At 43.5% G+C, this 6,188-nt stretch overlaps 1 protein-coding gene across 11 annotated transcripts in view; it reads left to right on the top strand.

Moving 5' to 3' along the window:
• Window positions 1-6,188, top strand: part of DOCK1 (dedicator of cytokinesis 1) — a gene marked incomplete at both ends in the record, with an annotated part of 271,662 nt that overhangs the window by 84,864 nt on the left and 180,610 nt on the right. The window lies entirely within an intron of this gene.

The following is a 6,188-nucleotide window of genomic DNA, read 5'->3' on the forward strand; positions in this document are numbered from 1 at the left end:
CAAGTTTAGTTCTTTCATTCTTCTTCCCCTAACTTTTTTTCTCCCGTCCTCCATTTCTATCACTTTGATTTGCAATAGTAGGTTTTGTCATAAATAAGTGGCATTGGATCATCAGATGCATGGCTGGAGCAAGAGGCAGTGAGAAGCAGCCGTCTTCCTTACAGAATGTTGCCAGATGGGCTTGTAGTAACAGTGGAGAAAATCATAACATTCATGCCTTGTTTTCCTCTATGCATTACCACAGAAATAACTAACAACATGCAGAACAGATGACTTTAAAATGCCCGTGTGCACTGGGACACAGGGCTTTGCACTTCTTCCTCCAGTTGTGGAGTAGTTGCAGTCTTCTAAGACATACAGATGGGAAGTGAATTATTGTTGTTTTGATGGACATTGATGAGTGTTGATTATTCCTTTTGCTTTTAACAAACAGTACTTGAAATTTCTCCTGCGCATGCTTCAGCTGAGTACAGTTGTATTAGAAATAGGGGCAGTGATCATGAATGCAGCTTGCAGGCACTCTGTCAGCACACACTGGAATTGTGTGATGAGTATTAGCAGGCCCAGGTATTTGCATAAAGTACTGAGCTTCAAATTCAGTCTTGCTGCAATAATCCCCCCTGATCAACTGATAATTCATTTTTGTGGTGCCAACGAAGGAGGCAAAGTTAAATGCAACCAATAGCAAGCAGAAACCTGACCCTTCCTGGGTTAGAGTCGGGTTGAAATTATGCCTTTTCTTTTATCACTACCAGAATTGCTTTACTCAGAATTTATATTGGAGAATTGCTCCTTCAGGATGAGAAGAAGGAAGGAGGAGTTTAAAGATGAGTGGCATCACAGAAGCATGGTTGAAATAATAACTTTTTCATAAGTAGTAAAATCAGGGCAGGTGCGTATGCAATTTGCTTCTTATGTAAATACTGGCATTCAGCAGTCAGCATGTTTTCACCTTGAAGCAATAGCAATGTCATCTTCAACTGAGGAGCTGATGTTTACTTCTAGAAGAGAACTACCTACCTGCTTGGGTCCTGCTTTGATTAGCACTGGCACATGGGAGCAGCAGTCCTGTTCATATTTGGAACGTGATTCTCATTGCTGTGGCTCATGGGATGCCTGAACTGTGTGATCACTAGGAGGAAATACTGAAGGCGTTTGCTTTGTAGACATTGTTCCCCTTTAAATTACTTGCTGGGTGACAGCAAGTGGGGCTGGAGATGTGCTGTGTGTGATGTCCTTCAGCATTAGTGAGCAGAAGTCTTCAGCATAGCTTCAGGTTGCTGGATGTGCTAATGGAAGAGGAATACTGAATTTACTGTTGCAGCAGGACGTGTAATTAGAGCCTATTACAGATGCTGCACATAATTACAGTGGTTTTCTCCCCATTAAAACATTCAGATAGGGTTTTGTATGTCTGATGCTGATCTGGCTGTTACCAGGTCAGTTTCCTTGGAGAAATGTTGAGGAAAAATGAATGGGCTGTAGTTCCCACTTGACCAAATCCTGTCCTTTGCTGTAGGCAGGGATGTGGGCACATACAGCATTGTGAGGACCCACATGGAAACATGGTGAGATTTGTTTCTCCATAGGATTCACCAGCATTCCTCGTTGGTTCAGAAAATGAGAGAGAATTTTGGTAACTCTTGCCGTATTTCAATGTGAATTTGGTACAAAGCTTTTAAAGGTTTTTGTGCTTCTGGCCGCTTGCACAGGTTGGTTCAGTGAAAGCAGTGAATTTACGGGCTTGGAAATCAGCGTTTGTTCCCCGCTTGGCACATCAAATAGATTTCAAGATGGAAAAAGTCAGATTGCCATTTTAGTAGTTGTTATTTCGGAGTGCGGTTTTTCTTCTGCGAGTCTCACTTGGGTGATTCTGCTCGATCTGCTAAGTGAAGCAGAGCTGCTGTGTAAGTTTTTCCCAGTAAAGGTGAGACCTAGAGACAACTGCTAACAATTCTCATCAAAACTACAGCTGGTTACTAACAGCTAGAATTTGAAAAGGTAATTTTGGCCTTGTAAGTGACCCAGGTATCAGAAGGAGCAGAATTTTACCTCCTGTACAATCTCTTATCCCTTCTGACAATTCCTGACCCTCTCTTAACTAATCTCTGGCTTTGGTGAGCAGTGCAGTGCAATCTGTGGTTCCTTTTACGTTGTGGAGCAAGCCATGTTTCATTTTGCTAGAGCAAAGATGTAGCTTAGAGGGTAAGAAGTGGCTGTGCTGCTGCGAGGGTGTCTGAGGAGCTCTGAACATCGTTGGGTGTCTGGTGAAAAGCCAACTGAACGCCCACTGTGACACCAATGCCTTTAAATTCCCTTGGGCTGTGTGACAGGAGCAGTGGGCAGGAGGGGACTTTGTGGCTCTAGCAGTGGGTAGAGTGGAGCGTTTCCCATGGAGCTTCTCTATCCTGCCGTATTTTGGAAAAGAATGCAGTGAAACCAAAAACTGAGGAGTCGCAAAAGTGATCAGAAAGTAGAGGTTTCAGTGTGAAAGACTTCAGCCATCTGGTGTTAATGGAAGGTTTGGAGGTGCTGCTCAGATATGGCGGGAGAGAATCTCTGCAGGGTGGAAATGATACCGGGCAGAGGGAAGAAGTGGAACTGATGACAAAACGGGAGCAAGAAGTGTAAAACAGCTGAGCACAGCACGGATGGGAGGAGGGAAGACTGAAATAATGGATGAAAGACAGTGGATGCTGTCTGTTGTCTTTTCAAGACAGGGATGCTTTTCCAGAAGTGAAATTTGAGTTATTGATGGTCACGAGAGTGTTCTGAAGCTTACCTTGTTTATGAGTTGAAGCTAGAGGATGTAAATTATCTTTCTAAACCCAAACATCACAGATAACACTTGGGAATGCCAAGCATTGTTAAGCAGAAAACTTCATTTTCTTCACTAGACTATTAGGGGGTAAATTTTTTTTATTTTATTGAATTGCACGTTTCCTTTTCTTGTGGAAACATTTGAAATGGTGTTGCAAACTTATTTCACTACCTGTTCCACTGGCACAGGCTGCCCAGGTCTCCTTCCACCTCTAAGGATTCTATGATGAAAACCGAAGAGGATGGTGGTAATGGTTTTGTTCTGTCACTGACATCAAGCTGCTTTCCTGCTTTAGAATGGTAACACCAGCAGTGCAGCCGATGGGCCTGGGCTGTGCAGTGCCAGTGCTTATCTGAACCAACTGCGCGCACCTGTGCTGCTCAGCAGCTCATTTCCAGCTCTCCAGCGACTTTAATAAGCCCCACTTCTGTGTTATGGCTGCTGAAACAACGCAGTCTCCGTCCTTCTACAGGATCAGAATTGCACAGTAACTTTTAGAGGCAATCTGGTGAACAGATTCCAGGAGCAATGTGCGGTGTTGTGCGGTACGCAGGGGCTGAAGGAATGGGGCAGTCGGTGGCTTGGGGTTGGAAATGTTCCTGAGAAACAAATCTGTCCCCATTTTAAATACCTGATGAACCATTAACACGCTGAGTGAAATGACCAGCACGGACGGTTTTGCACCTGAAGTAAGAAAAAGCAAACACTTTGTACTGATGGTAGGATTTTTCAGTTTTAATCATCAATTCTTCCTCAGTTTATCCTGATCGTTAAACTATTTTTACAGTGATTTTTTTAATCCTCCTTTAAGAAAGCAAGTGATACGTACATGAATAGTGTTTCCTAGTAGTTATAAAACAAAGAACTGCTGCTTAGTGGAAATGATACGGACTTGGAAAACAGCAATATAAAGTCACTGCAGTATTTATTGACTGAAAATTAGCTTCGGCGTGGTATGAGAGAAGTGCATGTAGCAAATCAGTGTGTGGTGAATATGGCAAAACTGTGTCATGTGCCACGCTGAAAGTGAGGATGTGTTTTTCTCTGCTATCTCCTCATAGCTGAGTTTTAGGTGTTCTGCACGAGGGTGAAAAGAGCATCGTGTCACATTTAACAAAAGCTCTGAAGAATGAGGGTTCTCTCTGGGTACCTAGGCTGAGCCTGAGCGGTTCTAAAGGCAATACAATATGATACTTTTTACACACTTGCAAAAACGTTTTATTACAAATTACATCGTACGGTACCATAGGACACGGTATGGAAGTCTAAGCAAGACCGGATGTATGTCGGCTTTTTCCTTTTTTAAAAAAATGTAAAAAATTAAAAATCTGCAACTCTGTAAGAAAATAGCCTGAACGTGTCCAGGACACGCCGTGAGAACCTTCCTGTGGAGCTCTCACGTGTTCCACCGGTGAGATTTCCTCCGTGGTGTGACATGCAGACGGAACCCTGGGCTCTGAGCGAGGCAGAACCGCAGCTGAGCTTTGTGTCAGTCCCTGCACGTGAGGACATGAAGAACAGGTTGATGGGGAAAGCTGCTGATGAGGTGACGCTAACGATTTGTAATTGGTTGCCGCTGAGAGATGCTTGATTTCATTTCTTTAATTAAATGGCGCGGTAGCATATAGAAATCTGTAAATGGTTGCCATTATTTTGAAATGCTGAATATTGTTGTATCTTTTTGTTATAGCCACGTCTGATATTTCGTTTTAGGGGGAAAAAAAAAATAGATTTTCTCGTTTGGGAGTAACTGGGTGGGTTTCTAGAGCATGTGAGGCGAGCTGCCTCGTAGACAGTTTGGTATCTTTAATTAAAAACGGTATAAAATACACAAAACACACTTCTTCCTCGTGAAACAATTGCACTTCCTTCCTGGTACGCAGGGTCCGGTCACCTCATTTGATCCTTTGCCTTTCAGAGCATTTCAGGATATTGTTTATGTACGTACAAGAACTCATAGCCCTCTTGAGGTTTCCTACAAAGTGACCTTTTCAGTAAAGCACGCTGAAATTCATTTTGAGGTGGACATTAGCATCTTCCGCATGTCTGTTCCCATTCTAACTTTGTTTTCTTACCTTTTCCCCATAGCAAACAGGCATGTGTTTCTCCTCAGATTTTCTTGTAGTTATGGGTTGGATGTTGAGCTCAGAGAAAACATTTCAAGTTGGTAGTGTGTGCAAACTCATCTGCTACCCATGGCGTTTCTACCACCTATAGACTGAAGAATTCCTGTCTCAGTGATGCTGCAGGGTGTGAAATCTCAAAAGCAAATCTTAGTAAAGCAGGCTGCCACGTAACTCTGTATGACTTGTTCCCCTATATTCAGCACTCGTGAGGCCACACCTCGAGTACCGTGTCCAGTTTTGGGCCCCTCACTGCAGGAAAGATATTGAGGCCCTGGAACGTGTTCAAAGGAGGGCAACAAAGCTGGTGAGGGGTCTGGAACACAGGGCTGATGAGGAGAGGCTGAAGGAGCTGGGAATGTTCAGCCTGGAGAAGAGGAGGCTCAGGGGAGACCTCATTGCTCTCTATAACTTCCTGAAGGGAGGTTGTAGTGAGCTGGGGGTCGGCCTCTTCTCTCGTGTCATCAGTGATAGGAGCAGAGGGAATGGCTTCAAGCTACTGCAGGGGAGATTCAGGCTGGACATGAGGAAGTATTACTTTTCAGAAAGGGTGGTCAGGCACTGGAATGGATGCCCAGGGAGGTGGTGGAGTCACCGAGCCTGGGGGTGTTCAAGGAAAGGCTGGATGTTGTGTTGAGGGACATGGTTTAGTGGGAGCTATTGGGAGTGGGTGAACGGTTGGACTGGATGAGCTTTTAGGTCTTTTCCAACCTTGGTGATTCTATGATTCTGTGATTCTATGACTTCTTAAAAGAGACCCAACACAGCAGCATTCCCTGTCCCTATGCGCTTCCAGTGTGAGATGTGGTCGTTCTAGATATGAGCTTAATGACAGCAACAAGTACTTGAAGGAAACATTTTCAGTTTATAATTCAGAGCAACGTAAAAAGAAGAAATAAAAAGGAAAAATAATCAAACATTTCCTCCCTAGGAGAGTGCTGGTCAGTTAGTACAATTAATAGATATGGGTATAAATTGTAACGTGTTGGCTGAGAAACCCATCTGAGAAGCTTGGTAAATAAACAGCTTCTAAAATTGCTGCCTCCTTCCTGACAGGTTTCACAGCATAATGAGTGCTATAAAATTTATGGTGCCTTCTGCAGTAATGTAGAGGTTTTCCAAAGTCTGCCTTAGAAAAGGATACTAAATCATGGCAAGTGCCAGCAAGCCGTAGAACTTTTTATTGTTCATTTTGTGTTTTTCAGATTGTTGTCTTTTTTTCTGTGCCAGAATGTGTCGTTTAG

Source organism: Tetrao urogallus (assembly GCF_951394365.1).
Source record: "Tetrao urogallus genome assembly, chromosome: 5".
NCBI classification, from domain to species: domain Eukaryota; kingdom Metazoa; phylum Chordata; class Aves; order Galliformes; family Phasianidae; genus Tetrao; species Tetrao urogallus.